Below are 17672 nucleotides of genomic sequence, written 5' to 3' on the forward strand. Positions count from 1 at the left end.
AAAACCTACATTTTTTCCTATTTATTCCAATTATTCTTACAGACAAGAAGTTGTCGCTATTTTTTTGGTGTTTCCATCCGGTCGTTTCTTATGGCAGGTTTCTTCAGTGCGCATGCGTACAAAATGCCGCCATTTTCTCTGTTAAATCTTGGGGGCAGTTATATAGAAATCTTTCGGCAGTCATGGGCATTTGCCAGAATATTTCGCCATCTCTCTTTTTTTTTTTGCACTAAAATACATATAATATATATATATATATATATATATATATATATATATATATATATATATATATAAGTATCAATATATATATATATATGTATGTATAAAATATAGGTGAAGCGTCATGAACGTTTTTAGGCGATGTCTTTACAAATTGCGCTTCCGTGATTCCATCACAAGACTTGTCTGCCGGACAAGTTCCGATTCTAGGAAGACTTTTGAATGTTACAGGACGTGACTTATCACGAACTTTCTAAAACGTTCTTTTTCTTTTCTGGTCCTCTCTTTTTTTTTCTCCACCCCCTCCCTCTCTCTTTATATATATATATATATATATATATATATATATATATATATGTGTGTGTGTGTGTGTGTGTGTGTGTGTGTAACATTTGTCTGTGTGTGAGATAGTGAGTTCGTTCCTTATATACTCAGAAACGGCTGATCAGATTTTGTTTAAAATTCACAGAACTTTAGTGTATAAGTCTGGGAGTGATTGTACTTAAGTTTTGTCTAAGAATACCTCCGATAATTACCGAGAGTTTTAATTATTGCAATTTATCTATCATCGGTAAAGCCAATTTTCCATGTCGTCGCTTAGAAATAATAATAACATAACAGGCCGTGAGAATTCTTCTGTTGGTAAGTTAATCGCGTGTTTCTTTTTTGTTTTTTGTTTTTTTGTTTTGTTTTTTGTTTTGTTTTTTGTTTTTTTGTTTTTTTTGCATGATGTGGTCTGTAGATTCAAACTCCGCACGTAATTTTTTTTTTTTTTTCATTATAACTGCAAAGAATTTTATAAGACTTGTAAATTTACGTGTTTTTGGGGTTTTTGTTTTTGTTTTTGTTTTTGTTTTTTGCAACGGGTTGTCTGTGGGTTCAAAACCCGCGCGTAAATTTTTTAATGTTTTTTTCGTTAACTGGAAAGAAGTTTTTATAAAATTATTTTATAAAAGAAAAGATAGGTTCTCTAGAGTGCAATGTAGAATAACATATATTTTGGACTAAGTTACTGCATGGAGGCATGTTAAGCTTCCCCCGGGCGATTTCACGGATTTCGATGACAATAAATATATAGGAGTGCGAAATATTCGTTGATCATCATTCAATCCCGGGCAACGTCACGTCTCCCTGCTAGTATATATATATATATATATATATATATATATATATATATATATATATATATATATATATATATGCATAGACAGATTGTTTAGCTGCATCGTAGCTCTTCATTGCAGTTAGCACCCATCCAGAGCCAAGAATAGAAATTACAGCCATCTACATGATATTCGTCAGTTTTATCAGCTGATATAAGATCGATTTTCATGAGAATTAATTTCCAAATCAAAATGCAGCCGTAGGAGTACCTTCCCCATATACATTACAAGCCAATTACTCAATTTGTAACTACCTATTGTATTGTTCATTTATAGTAATAAACATTTTGTAATTGTATATTGGCAATTAGAGTTTAGCATTACAGTACATTATCTTATATCTATGACATAGTTTGTTTTTTTTATTGAATTAACAAAGTTAAGCAATCTTGAACCTGGCCAGTACTTGGATGGGTCATTATTTTGAAATACCAGTGCTGAACTATTCTGAGCAGCATAAGATGGCAATGCTAACCTTGAGGAATACGATGGTAATAAAGGTATAGCCGGGCCGTTCCCCGTATGCATTACAATCCATTAACTCAACTTGTAACTACCTATTACATTGTACACTTACAGTTCAAAATATTTTTTTATATTTCTTGGCAGTTCGAGTTATTAATTAAATACTTTTAACATTATAAAACATTGTTTTATATGCATATCATAGTGAAATAGCTTATTATCGAATTACCAAAATTAAACAACCTTGAACCTTGCTAGTCTCACATAATTGCTTATAAATATGAATTCGTTTCTACACTCGTTAGCTATGGGTGACTAGTAGAGGCAATTTGTCTAGAAGTAAAGCTATATCGAACGGCATATTAAAACGAAAACGATACTAGTGTTGAAGAACAAGGTGTGTCAGAAACTTCGTGAAAAATATTGAATAATTCGACCCCCTGTCTTTCCAAGCTTATAACTAATCGAAAAATGTAATTCAAACCCTAATTTTTCTTTTCAATTAAAGGAGCAAGGACCAAGGTTTTATTTAAAAAAAATGCAACGTGATTTAAAAAAAAAAAAAAGGGGTTTTAAACTTCGGACTTTCCAGGTAAATTTCTAAAAAAACACTTTTTTTTTGTTTTAAATTTGAATATATTATTTATTGATCTTTTATATTCAATGTGTGATATATAAAACTTTGGTGAGTAAATTAATTATTTACTTTTTAATAGACATTTCAAAATGGGGGCATGAATTAATTCGACCCTCTGTTCTTCCAAGCTTATAACTACTCGAAAAATGTAATTCAACCCCTAATTTGTTTTTCAATTAAAGGTGCAAGGATCAAGGTTTCATTTAAAAAAAAAAAAACAGACAACGTGGTTTAAAAAAAAAAAAAAGGTTTTAAACTTCGGACTTTACAGGTAAATTTCTAAAAAACACTATTCTTTTTTTTTGTTGTTGTTTTAAATTAGAATATATTATTCATTGATCTTTTATCTTCAATTTGTGACATATAAAACTTTGGTACATAAATTAATTATTTACTTTTTAATAGACATTTCAAATTAGGAGGGCGTGAATTTAAAAAAAAAACTTTCCTGCAACCTCTTTCCCACAGAAGAGACACTACCAGCATGTCTCTGCACTATTGTTATTTTCATGGCAAGGACTCGACTGAACTCTAACCTATCGTTCTCCCTTGCCAAACTTTCACAAATACACTCAACTAGCTACAACCACTATATGCGATTTCCCCCATTTTTTAACTGTGCCTAAATCTACATGCAAATTCAATGAACAAGGCTTCTTTTCCAGAACTGCCTGCCTGTGGAACACTGTTCCGCTGGTCTTCTTCTCAGTTGAATACAACATAGTAGCCTTCAAATCCAATGTAAACAAATTCTTGTTGAATCGTCCTCCAAAATGATCAAATTTTACCCAATTTACACAATTAACGATTACTATACTGCCACCTTACATTCATTAACCCTTATCCTCGAGCGTCTTCGGTGCCTTGATAAGTGGTGACTCCTAAGTAAAAAATATATATGTCATGAAAATGATGAGAGTTGAACTCAGTACAACTGTTCGTCATTAATATCTTTGCAATCTCACCCTCCCCAGCCAAATCAAACCAGTACATCCTTTGGGGGCAACTCATTGTTAAAAATCTCGCATAAAGAAATCGTATTTCCGCCATCTTTGAACTCGTTTCTTTTGTCTCGTATTCAAACTCGAATTGAACCTCATTAAGAATTGGAATGGCCGAGATATTTTCACTGTCATTTTTTCCCCTTGTGTCTTTGCGTCGATATTAATGCGTAGGTGTCTTTATGGTTTACTCCAACTCTGGGTTTCTTGTGTTCCTGGAATCGGATAGTTGAAAAGACGCCCTCTTCAATCTCTTCCATTAGTTCGTTAGCAATTCTTGGCTTCAAATGAATACGAGCCAGAATTCCGGTGCTTCTAAATTACAACTGCTTGTGGATTTGACAGGATAAAGAAATGAATTACACCGGAATGGAGATATGTGTGTGTGTGTGTGTGTGTGTGTGTGTGTGTGTGTGTGTGTGTGTGTGTGTGTGTGTGTGTGTGTGTGCGCGCGCGTCTGTGGGGGTGTGCGTGTGTGCTATGAAGGTTAATGTTGCCAGGGGAAATCGAGTAGGATACCCAACGAATATCGAGAGAAAAACGAGAAAATGGGGGGGGGTGATGAAAAACAAAACAGAAGGAAAGGAATAAAGAACGTAGAAATTGCAGAAGAAGAATGAGTGAAGAAAGGTTAAAAAAGAAAGAATGGATGAAAACTAAAAGAATGAAGTGTTGATTTCAATAGAAAGAAAGAGAGAAAGAAAGAAAGAAAGAAAGAAAACGGAGAAGCAAAGGGTAAAAAACGACGAAAAGTAAGTAGGAATGTAAAGATAAATAAAGAAAAAAGAAAGAAATGTGAAAAAAGATTGAAACAAAAAAAAATATGGGAAATAACGAGTTGGGCGCAAATTAAGAACAGAAAATGGTGAAAAGAAATAAACAAAAATTAGAAGCAAAGAAAAAATTTTAAATAAGAAAGAATAAAAGAAATGAAAACGAAGAATATTAGATGCGATAGCGAAAAAGAAAGAGTGTAAGAAAGAAAGAAAAAAGAAAGAGTGTAAGAAAGAAAGAAATAAAGAAAGAAAGAGCATAAGAAAGAAAGAGTGTACTAAAGAAGAAAGAAAAAAAGAGTGTAAGAAAGAAAGAAAGAATGTAAGAAAGAAAGAAAGAAGAAAGGAAAGAAAGAAAAAGTGTCAGACAGGAAGAAGAAAAGAAAGAAAGAGTGTAAGAAATAAAGAAAGGAAAAAGAAAGTAAGGCCAATAAAGAGTCGCCTACAAAATAAAAAAGGAGAAAAAGAAAGGAAAAACGAAATAAAAAAGAAATGAAGTAAAAATGAAAATGAAAAATAAAAATGCAATAGAGAAAATAAAACAATATTTTTTTTTTTAAGTAAGGAAACGTAAGAGAGTTGTCTTACACAAATCAGTCATCACTTATGAAGGCCAAAATAATAATAATAATAATAATAATAATAATAATAATAATAATAATAATAATTATAATAATAATAATAATAATAATAGTGTAGCCGAGCATATCTTAAAAACGCTACCAAACAGCAAATATCAACATGTATCGACTACAAATTACAATTAAAAAAAAAAGATATGTATCATATAGCAATAACCTACCATAAGCTTTATGGAAAAAAAATGAAAAAAAAAACATCCTACCGTAATAGTGTTTTTGTTTTTGTTGTTTTTTTTGGGGGGGGTGATTTTTGTTTTCATGAGATTCTTTCAATCATTTGTTTTGCAAGATAATATTAAGAAAAGTTTCAATAAGAAAAAATGTTCAATAAGTTTTAAGAATCTATTTTTTTTTGTTTTTTTTGTTTGTTTTTTTGTTTGTTTGTTTGTTTTTGTATTATATAGCACCATTGTAATAAAAGTTCATTTTTTAAGACAATGTTAAGTAAAGTATTTATAATAGCTTGGCCAATGTTCGCCATATTCCGGCGGTTTACGTCAAGTTCGGGCACACCTGAGCGAACGCTTACATACGTCCGGTTCACAAAATGCACTAACACCGAAAATTGTTCTCTTGGATGAAATAATTTTGCACGTTGAGGGGTGTATAATCTTTCCTCTGAATAAGTGACGTATTTCTATCGATTTCTATAGAATACAGATTTATTTTTCGCTTTTTATTACTTTTTGTTAAATCTCTTCAGACAAGCCCTGGAGTTACTAAAAAATATACTACTTTAAAGAAAGTACACATGTATTTTTATTTAAAGTTTTCTCGGGCAAGAAAATTTTCAAAAGTCCAGATTATCTAAGTGCTCGCCCTCTTAAGGGGAAATATGAGAGCAGAATCTCACTTAAAACTTTAATATCCTTTTTGGGTGAAATTTATATGATATGCATAACATTATTTGGGTGAAATTTATATGATATGCATAACATTATTTGGGTGAAATTTATATGATATGCATAACATTATTTGGGTGAAATTTATATGATATGCATAACATTATTTGGGTGAAATTTATATGATATCCATAACATTATTTGGGTGAAATTTATATGATATGCATAACATTATTTGGGTGAAATTTATATGATATGCATAACATTATTTGGGTGAAATTTATATGCTATGCATAACATTATTTGGGTGAAATTTATATGATATGCATAACATTATTTGGGTGAAATTTATATGATATGCATAACATTATTTGGGTGAAATTTATATGATATGCATAACATTATTTGGGTGAAATTTATATAATATGCATAAAATTATTTGGGTGAAATTTATATGATATGCATAAAATTATTTGGGTGACATTTATATGATATGCATAACATTATTTGGGTGAAATTTATATGATATGCATAACATTATTTGGGTAAAATTTATATGATATGCATAAAATTATTTGGGTGAAATTTATATGATATGCATAACATTATTTGGGTGAAATTTATATCATATGCATAACATTATTTGGGTAAAATTTATATGATATGCATAAAATTATTTGGGTGAAATTTATATGATATGCATAACATTATTTGGGTGAAATTTATATGATATGCATAACATTATTTGGGTGAAATTTATATGATATGCATAACATTATTTGGGTAAAATTTATATGATATGCATAACATTATTTGGGTGAAATTTATATGATATGCATAACATTATTTGGGTGAAATTTATATGATATGCATAAAATTATTTGGGTGAAATTTATATGATATGCCTAAAATTATTTGGGTGAAATTTATATGATATGCATAACATTATTTGGGTAAAATTTATATGATATGCATAACATTATTTGGGTAAAATTTATATGATATGCATAACATTATTTGGGTGAAATTTATATGATATGCATAACATTATTTGGGTAAAATTTATATGATATGCATAACATTATTTGGGTAAAATTTATATGATATGCATAAAATTATTTGGGTGAAATTTATATGATATGCATAAAATTATTTGGGTGAAATTTATATGATATGCATAAATTATTTGGGTGAAATTTATATGATATGCATAAAATTATTTGGTTGAAATTTATATGATATGCATAACATTATTTGGGTGAAATTTATATGATATGCATAACATTATTTGGGTAAAATTTATATGATATGCATAACATTATTTGGGTAAAATTTATATGATATGCATAAAATTATTTGGGTGAAATTTATATGATATGCATAACATTATTTGGGTGAAATTTATATGATATGCATAAAATTATTTGGGTGAAATTTATATGATATGCATAACATTATTTGGGTGAAATTTATATAATATGCATAAAATTATTTGGGTGAAATTTATATGATATGCATAAAATTATTTGGGTGACATTTATATGATATGCATAACATTATTTGGGTGAAATTTATATGATATGCATAACATTATTTGGGTAAAATTTATATGATATGCATAAAATTATTTGGGTGAAATTTATATGATATGCATAACATTATTTGGGTGAAATTTATATCATATGCATAACATTATTTGGGTAAAATTTATATGATATGCATAAAATTATTTGGGTGAAATTTATATGATATGCATAACATTATTTGGGTGAAATTTATATGATATGCATAACATTATTTGGGTGAAATTTATATGATATGCATAACATTATTTGGGTAAAATTTATATGATATGCATAACATTATTTGGGTGAAATTTATATGATATGCATAACATTATTTGGGTGAAATTTATATGATATGCATAAAATTATTTGGGTGAAATTTATATGATATGCCTAAAATTATTTGGGTGAAATTTATATGATATGCATAACATTATTTGGGTAAAATTTATATGATATGCATAACATTATTTGGGTAAAATTTATATGATATGCATAACATTATTTGGGTGAAATTTATATGATATGCATAACATTATTTGGGTAAAATTTATATGATATGCATAACATTATTTGGGTAAAATTTATATGATATGCATAAAATTATTTGGGTGAAATTTATATGATATGCATAAAATTATTTGGGTGAAATTTATATGATATGCATAAATTATTTGGGTGAAATTTATATGATATGCATAAAATTATTTGGTTGAAATTTATATGATATGCATAACATTATTTGGGTGAAATTTATATGATATGCATAACATTATTTGGGTAAAATTTATATGATATGCATAACATTATTTGGGTAAAATTTATATGATATGCATAAAATTATTTGGGTGAAATTTATATGATATGCATAACATTATTTGGGTGAAATTTATATGATATGCATAAAATTATTTGGGTGAAATTTATATGATATGCCTAAAATTATTTGGGTGAAATTTATATGATATGCATAACATTATTTGGGTAAAATTTATATGATATGCATAACATTATTTGGGTAAAATTTATATGATATGCATAACATTATTTGGGTGAAATTTATATGATATGCATAACATTATTTGGGTAAAATTTATATGATATGCATAACATTATTTGGGTAAAATTTATATGATATGCATAAAATTATTTGGGTGAAATTTATATGATATGCATAACATTACTTGGGTGAAATTTATATGATATGCATAAAATTATTTGGGTGAAATTTATATGATATGCATAACATTATTTGGGTAAAATTTATATGATATGCATAACATTATTTGGGTAAAATTTATATGATATGCATAACATTATTTGGGTAAAATTTATATGATATGCATAAAATTATCCAGCGAAAAATTCTAATATGTATGTACCCATCTACGTGCCAAATTTCTAAGTATATTTTACAAAGGAGTTATTTTTGTAGGGTACAAATAACCTCTATTTCAGAACTAAGTTGAATCAACTAGTCCTATGAATACCACTTGTTTCAGAGACAAAATGGAGACATTAATACCATGTTTAACCGCATGCTGCGAACACGTTCCTCTCATACAACTTTAGTGGCTCCTGTATTCTTTATGATAAATACATATATTTTATACACTTTATACTACTTATGGTTTTGTTCATTTGTGACTCCTAGCACGGGTCTACAACAGTTATGTTGAAGGGTATCTTCTAAAACTTCAAATATATATATCTGATTTGGAGTTTTCCTAATATTCTGTTCTTTTTTTTTTTGCTGCTGTTGTTGTTGTTGTTGTTGTTGTTGTTGTTGTTGTTGTTGTTGTTGTTGCTGTTGTTGCTGTTGTTGCTGTTGTTGTTGTTGTTGCTGTTGTTGTTGCTGCCGTTGTTGTTGTTGTTGTTGTTGTTGTTGTTGTTGTTGTTGTTGTTGTTGTTGTTGCTGCTGCTGCTGTTGTTGCTGCTGTTGTTGTTGATGATGTTGTTGTTGTGTTTGTTGTTATTCGATTATATTAGGGAGTGAAATAAGTGGCGATAAGATTAGAGTTGGGGTTGTGGTTAGAAAGAAAGCGATAAGTGGACACAGTGAAATAGTGTTTCTCATTTGATCCCGGACACGTCGGGTCTTCCTGCTACTCTAATATAAAATAACCGTAACCAGTATTTGAAACCGGTTTGTAACAGGTCCTTTTCTTGTTCCTTTTTTTAAATCGGGAGTCACTTATTAAGTCTCGAAGGCCCCTCAAGGATAAGGGTTAATGAATGTAAGGTGATGGTGTAGTAATCGTCAATGGTTTAAATTGGGTACAATTTGATTATTTATGGGAACAGCTCAACAAGAACTTGTTTATATTGGATTTGAAAGCTGCTATCAATTCAAGTAACTTGTTTATGTTATTGGGCTGACATCTATTCAAAGTAGCTGTTTTCAATCTCAATACCCGTCTCAGTACGGGTCCGGAACTGGGAGCATGCCTTTTTCACGGCGGGAGCTCGGCGAATATTCGGCGGATGGCAGCAATCAGGCTTTGGTGTTGTGGAAGGTTATGTTGGTAATGTTCTCGGTGTGTGACCAAATGAAGTTGTCCAGCGGGTTCAGGTCGGGAGAAAATCAGAGGAGGGTACAAAGTAATAGCACTCCTTCTGAAGCCAACCCTGGGTCTCTTTGGACTTGTGGGCCACTGCCGAGTCCTACTACCATACTCAGGGTCTGCCAGCGGCCACTTGATTGCACCAGGGGATCACCACACCCTTCAGCACATCCAGGTACACTTTGGTGTTGATTTTCAAGCCGACTTCGAAGATGTGAGGTGGCATGATGTGGCCCTCACTTGAAACCATACCAAGGACCATAATCGTGGCTGGAAACGTTTTCATCACCCTGTGCACGTTTCTGTTATTCATGACAATCCAGCGATGCATTTTGAGGATGCTGGCAATAGTCCTGTTGTCATAACTTGGATCGGTAGAGAGCATGAGTTGTACAGTGGCACATCTTCGATCTCGCTCATTAATCATTGTGTCACTTTCAGACATTGTTAACGAGCATCTCTCCCCCCCCCCCTCTCTGGCTTTCTTACTCTTTCTGTTTTCTCTCTCTGTGTCTCTATAGAGAATAGAGAAGGAGAGAGGGAGAGAGAGAGGGAGAGAGAGAGAGAGGTGAGTAAACGTGGAGGTAGACACGTTTACCAGAACCAAAGGTCAGCTGACCAAATTACGTATGTGTGACGTGGTTGGCTAGATCTGGGAGATTTGATTTGAGCTTTGAAGAAGACGGACGTTTTCCGTGGTCTCCCCCCTCTTAACTGGGGAGGGGGGGAGACGAACGCTGACGTGTGTGAAGAAGAACCACACAAGCAGATTTCACTTTACACCTGCTGCAGGACCTCTGGGGAAAGTGAAATAAAAACTATAAAACCATTTCATCGTCTTGGAGTGATAAATCTTCGTCAAACAGGTATCAAGTCTCCCTCCAGGATGAGAAATTGCCAGATGGTTCAACAGCGAGAAACAGAGGTAGGTTCAGAAATTACATGTCACACACACGATTCCCTTTATGATAATCAAACACACAACCATTTATATTAGAGACAATCACACGGAATCTTTCTTATGTTATATAGAAAACGTAAAATGTGCCCCTAAATGAAGAACTCTATATAACATATTCAAATGTAACGAAAGCTCAATTTGGTACCCCTCAAGGATAACCTCAATGAAGAACGAATATATAACAACATTATAGAAGGCTCTTATCGCTCTTGGGATTTGTACACAACTGGCCAACCAGTAGATGGTCTTCAACAAAAAAAGAAAACGGTTTTCATCAAACAGAGATGGAATCAATGGCGATAATTTTATCGTTCCATCCTGTACAGGAATCTCCATAAATGCTGAAATTCGTTAGACGTTCTGGGGTGTTAGCGTCACGGGCTAGTATGGAATAATTTAGAAAGATGCATTGGTTTACTAATTCCCTATTGAATAGAATGATTTCTACGCACAGGTCAGCCTCTCTTCAGCTGTGTGATTTTCTGAGTCACAACATGACATATGGAAGGAATTATAAAAAGCAATGGGTGATGTCGGCACGATGCTTGCAAATTACGGATCAATATTTGATGAAGATGTCCAAAGAACCAATCGCATAACAACTAGACGCAGACAATGACAACAGTTAATGCGTTATGCATGAGGACAGGTTAGTGACAGCAAACGATAAAATTCCAAAGAAGATCCGGTGGTTGTATTTATTGGATACAAAAGAAAAAAGAACAAACTGCACAGAAAACAGCACTCAGAAAGCGAAAACCTCCGAAAAAAAACAATAATAACAAACAATAATAGCAGAAATATTACGTTGCTGAATTTTGAGGATTAATTATTCATTCTGTCTGGATTCTTCGGACTACTGTTCTCATCTCGAGGTGTTGCTTTCTCAACGTTTCAACAGATGTAACCCCCGACCTTCTTCAGTTGCGCACTAGATAAAGTATTCGTAAAAGTCAGTTGTAAAGTTACACTCGCCTGGGGTTGAAGGTTCAATTCTCAGTGCTGGCGATACTAAAAAATACAATTGCAAATTAGTTAGGGCATCTACTCAGTCATGGCTGACTGAACGAGAGCATGCTAACCCCGTGGATTAAATAAAGGGCTCCATTCAAAATTCCGTACAAATTCCCAACAGCGACAGAAAGATTCCCGAGTTTGATAAACTGCACCTGAAGAAGGCCGAAGGTTTTATCGGTCGAATAATACAAATCGTTAATCATTACTCGGGATAAAAAGATGCACTGAGAAAGCGCAAACCTCCACATACAATAATACAAAGGTTTCGATTATTTGAATCGTTCAAGCTACTGTTCTCATCAACATTTCGACCGATGTAAGTTCCGATACTTTTTATGTGTGTATTATCGTGCTCGAGTATCTGTACGACATTTTGAATGTGATCCATTATTTAATTCGTGTTGGTATCTTCCCTTCACCCCGTCAATTATGTCTGGATAGAAGTTTTAACTAATTCGTAATTGTATTCTTATCGCTTGCATTGATGATCAAATCTTCTGGAACAGATCACGTGGAAAAATAGCAGCAAGAGCTGTACGATAGCTGGCTTGCGAGGATATTAGCAGCAGTAGCCAAAAAAGCACATATGCAAATAAGGAATGTGAGCTAAAAGAAAAAGAAAAAAGGATACTACGTGGTCGGGAAAGAAAATGTTCGATTGAAAAAGATGAACGTGTAAAAACAAAGTCGAGAAATGGCTGTATATGTCCTGCGTGTAGTGGAGCAGAAAGGAAAACGTGAACCATGGGAGATGGACATGTGGCCACCCAGTAGCAGAGAGAACCCCTTTAAGCTAATGTCGAGACGGGGAGAAAGAAAAACAGTAATAAATAGTCTGTGTTAAATAAAAACAAAAAAATGAAAAGTCGAATCGGATTTACTTATTTTTGTTTGTTTATTCCTTTGCGACGGTGTAACAGTCATATTACAAAGTCATGTTACAAAGTCATGTTACAAAGTCATGTTACAATTCAGCCTTTAGAAGACCGTCATTGAGAACTACTTATTACTGGGGCTATGACAACAGCATATTCTTTTCGTTGTTTTGACTCTCGAGTATATATCCGACAGAGTTAGACACACTCAACCGAGAACCACATCACTCTACATAAAAACATATAAGATATCAATGGATACACACTCGAGAGTCAAAACAAGGAAAAGAATATGCTGTTGTCATAGCTCGACCTATTACTCATCATTCATTTTCGTGACGTGTTCTTAGTACAAATAATTAAACTTTTGTCGTGAATTCGCATTTGAACACTTGCAATTGCATGATGGTTGTTCATTTTAGACTTTGCAATTGCATGATGGTTGTTCATTTTAGACTTTGCAATTGCATGATGGTTGTTCATTTTAGACTTGGTATTTTTATGCAAACCTAGTTGGTGAGATTTTTTTTTTTTTTGAGACGTTGTATATCGCGCCAAAAGTAAGCGAAATATCAGTTTCCGAATAAAACTTGTGAAAACATGACGTGCTGTCTATCATCTCCTGAAATGTTCCAATTAATTTGACATTAGCTAACAGCAAGCTATGAACTCAAGCGCCGCTATTATCTCAATATGGAAATTGTTTTTATATTTCAGCTTGGAAATATACTTGGACTATTTCTAGCATATGATTTGTTATGATAACCAAGCAAGGTTTATTAAAAATTCGAACCCCTATTCTTCCTCTTTATAGAAGGATTTTTTTTTCTCTATAAGGGAACATGGACTTCTATTTCTCCCTCGTAAGGGAACATTACACAATGATACTCTAATCAATTGAACATTCCAGCGTCCTGCAAAAGGAGTCGATATCAACAACCCTTATCTCGCGGACATTGAAGAGAACTAAAAAAAGGAAGCCACCTAACAGATCTGAAGAATCGAAACTAAACTTACAAAAGATCCTGAAAGTTGCCATTTCAAGTTAAGTTTTCTCTTTGCGAATTTTCGAGTCTTCACGATCCTTTATAGTTGAGGATGTGCTATAGCCGCGGTGAACGCAGGTAGTTTCTTGTAAGCTAGAAAACAACTTGCAACACAAACACGTTTTTAAGGAAAATATAGAAAATATTATTTTATTTCTCGCCTCGTGTGCGCGCGCCCAAGTTTTAGACGGAGAGGAGAAGTAGGAGGGGGGCAGATTCAACAGCGGGTTCGTTCAATGTCGCTTTCTGACTACTGCCTTGTGCTTCCTTTTTGTTATATATATGATCTGTTCTCTAACAGGTGTTCCAACCCCGGCAGGTGTGAGGGTCAATTACTTGACTCCAGCGACATCAGTTTTGACAGCTTAACCCCCGACGCTCAGTGCGTTTTGGCTACCGACTGTCATTCGTGTGTGCGTGTTTGTGCGTATGTGTGCACAGTTTCAATACGTGACAAGGGAACAAAATCACCAAACTTCATCTTATAAATACCACAACATTATACAAATATTTTCGCAAAAATTAGAGAGAAAAGCAATCAACGCGACATCAGTTTTGACAGCTTCATTCAATGCTGAGTTTTAAAAAAATTAGTTTGATATTAATCTTTCCACTCCACCTAAAGAATGTGAAGATAAAAAGGCTTTTGTATAAGAGGCAGTGCCCTCTGACCCATAAAAAATAGCTGAATAGTCCTGTCAGCATTCTCTGGTAGTGGTGCTTCGAGCTATAGGCGATAACCAACCTTTTCTCCAAATGAGAGAAAGTAAAACCTAGAACTGCGCAGAGCCATAACTCAACCCGATAGGGCAGGACAGCTACTGCAACAGCGGCCCCCACCCTGTCGGGGGTTATTCTCTTTGGCTGGTATCAAATCTCAAAAATATTTTGGGCACATAAAAAAGTTTGCGCCTGGCACAGTTTGAGTAGGTGTTGGTTGTACCAGTCGGGGATACGTTTTTAACAATCATCCAAAAGTGTTTTTGTTAATGTCGTGCAGAGTTTCCGTTTAGTCTTATGACATCAAGCCTAGCCCTCCCAGGCTTTATCTCTTCTTTGAAAAGGTATTAGTTTATTCCTAATCGGAGAATTGTCCTTATTTTGAGCGTCATTTGTACGGCATTTTTGTCCGATCTTCTTCATGTGTAAAAGTCGCCATATTTGGCCAAGAAGAAAAGACGGTTAACTCTACCGCCTTGTGTTTTGCTTGAAAATTTTATTGATTTTATATTTTGCTGTAAATTCAGTTTCAACTTGATCCAACAATACGAAACCTCCGAGCGTAGAGTAAACCAACTTTTCTCGTACAATAATCCTAATCGCCTGAGGCGCTCATGCCGAGGAATACTAACGGGACTGCTCAGAAATTTGTATAGGCTAGAGTGCACTTAACCTAGTGTGCTGGCTTTTCAAACCTACACCTGGTGACATGTTTCTAACGGGTGAATTTAATAAACAGAGTCAAATAATAACATGTCTTCTGAGGTTTTGAAAGGTCGCGAATAATCAAGACAAACAAAATGGTATCAATAAAAAAATGTATTAGCGAAAGTTTGTTACAGAAAGTATACGTCCGATTCTGTGGCCATGACTGCCATCAATAATTGCCACGATGCTTAGTCGTAACCGTGTTGTGTTTTGGCAAGTCCATCCATTCCCGAAAGATTATTTTACACCATAATAATAACCAAGTGAGAACGCGAAAAGTTTGTCCAGATATATTCTGTGCACACCTTTTTTAACAATTTTGTTTTCTTATCTATGCTCCTGGGTAACGCCGGGTAGTCCTACTAGTCGGAATTAATCTGATTTTTTAAAATTTGATAACGAAAGTTCGTACATCCGTGTTTCTTTCACGGGTAACCGCACTGGTAGCTAGGTTTCAACCGCTGTCCCATCGACGAAATGTTGCATCTCTCTGCCTGTTGTACAAGTATTTTAATGGTAGGTGCTCCGACGAACCACAAGCACTTATCCCCCCTCGACGTAAATACCCTCGACAAACTTGACAAGCAGCAAAATCCCACCCCTACACAGTAGAAATCCTTAGATGTAAGAAAGCCTTCTACTCTAATGGTTTCTTCCATAGGACTGTTAGACTTGGAATTCCCTTCCGGGTTCCTGTTTCTTTGACTGCACTGACATGCAGTAGTTCAAGCATAAAGTAAACAGATATCTTGCTGCTGAATTCCCTGCATAGTATCCCTGCAAAGTGTTGCCGTGTTTGGGGGTGAGAATGCAATTGAAAAAAAAAAGTACATTTCTTGAAATTGAATACATTTTCGCGATCATGCGATAAAATCACAACAGCTTTTTTTATACTTGTTAACAACATTATCACATAAACATTTTAATTTCTGGATGTCGGTACAGTCGGAGAAACGGGAAGCAGGGAAGGAATTTCAAAGGTATGTGTGGCCTGAATAAGAAGCTATTTGAATAGAAATTTTTTTCAACACTTTGGTGTATTTTCAGTGGAGGGGTGGGATTTTGCTGGTATTGTCGTTACTCGGGAATATTTACTTCGCGGGATTCAAGTGCAGTAAGTTCGTCGGAGCACATTCCGTGAAGAACTTGTAAAACGTTGCGGCGATGGGACAAGAGTTGGATCTTTGTAGACATCACGGACCTATTATGTTAGAAGATCTCTTTTGCACACTGTTAGAGAGGTTTTAGGTGGTCCATCTTCTAAAACCTCAGATTAGTTCGTGAATGACAAACAGACAGAGATTACAACTTTATATATAAGATTTTTAAACATTTCTTTGGGGTTTTTTTTCTAGTGCTGTTTTACTATTCAGTTCCTATCGATTTAGGTACGACAAATGTACAACTGGGTACGACAACTGATCCTGCATCTTCTCTAGGCACGTGATTCGAACAAACCCTGGCGGTGGACAACAGCTGATTCTAAAAGTCTCAAAAGATATTTAGTAAAATTAAACTCTGGATTATTTTAAGCCTGAGAAAATGAATAAGAGACAATCGATTTTATTTTAGACGGACTGACATAGTATTTTTTTTTTTTTTCGTAAAAATCTTTGTGGTACTTCTGCATTTACCGACCCATGATTTCCACAAAGTTGGTTCGTGTTCGCTCCGCAGCTAATGGAAATAACTAAAAATGGTTGCCCGAGCGTTCCTCAAATTTTTTTTTTTTTTTTTTTTTTTTTTTTTTGCGAACTCGCTGTTTTAGCTAATACGAATCTATGAAGATTACTTTTTTATATAAATTGGAAGAAATAAAAACAATAATTTTAATCACGCAGGTTAGGGGTTAGGGTTAGGGTTAGGGGTAGTGTTTAGGGTTGGATTAGATACATCTTTGTAATTCAATTTAATCTAGTTCCATGTTTTTCCTGTATATCCATATAATTTTCTCGTAGCGATCGGCCGCTTCCGGTTATTCCCATCAGCGACCGAACACACCCGAAAAAACTTCGTGGAAAACGCGGGTCGGTTAATGCAGAAATATCATATTTTTAAAAGTTTTATTCTTATATATTTTTGGCCTTTGATAAATGGTGATCTTCCAAATAAAAAAGAAAAAAATTGGAAGAAATATTAACGAATTTATTTTAGGCTTCGCACGAAATATTTTTTTTAATTGATAATTTATTTTTTGCAAAATCTTAAAATATTTTTTATATAATTAAATTCTCGATTTTTTTAACCTGAAACAAAAAATTATTTTAATACAGTAAACAATTTGACTAAATAAGAATGGGTTTTAATTAGAGTTAGGTTTGTATTTCCATGTCTTTTCCTGTTTATCATTTTCTTGTAGCGGTTTAACGTTATGCTGCTTCCGGTTATTTCCGTCAGCGGCCGAACACATCCAAGAAACTTTGTGGAAACCTTGAGTCGGTAAATGCAGAAGTCAAAGTTTTATTTTTATAT

The 17672-nt window shown here is 33.6% G+C and overlaps 1 protein-coding gene across 2 annotated transcripts in view; it reads right to left on the bottom strand.

Moving 5' to 3' along the window:
- Positions 1 to 15296: 15296 nt before the first annotated feature.
- LOC145247554 (protein fem-1 homolog C-like) overlaps positions 15297 to 17672 on the bottom strand; it is a 24690-nt gene continuing 22314 nt past the window's right edge. For both annotated transcript variants that reach the window (XM_080109398.1, XM_080109397.1), the window contains exon 2: positions 15297 to 17672. This exon is cut by the window's right edge and continues 1744 nt beyond it. The gene's annotated coding sequence lies outside the window, so the exon portion shown is untranslated.

Source organism: Euprymna scolopes, chromosome 25 (assembly GCF_053919585.1).
Source record: "Euprymna scolopes isolate OS-2025 chromosome 25, ASM5391958v1, whole genome shotgun sequence".
NCBI classification, from domain to species: domain Eukaryota; kingdom Metazoa; phylum Mollusca; class Cephalopoda; order Sepiida; family Sepiolidae; genus Euprymna; species Euprymna scolopes.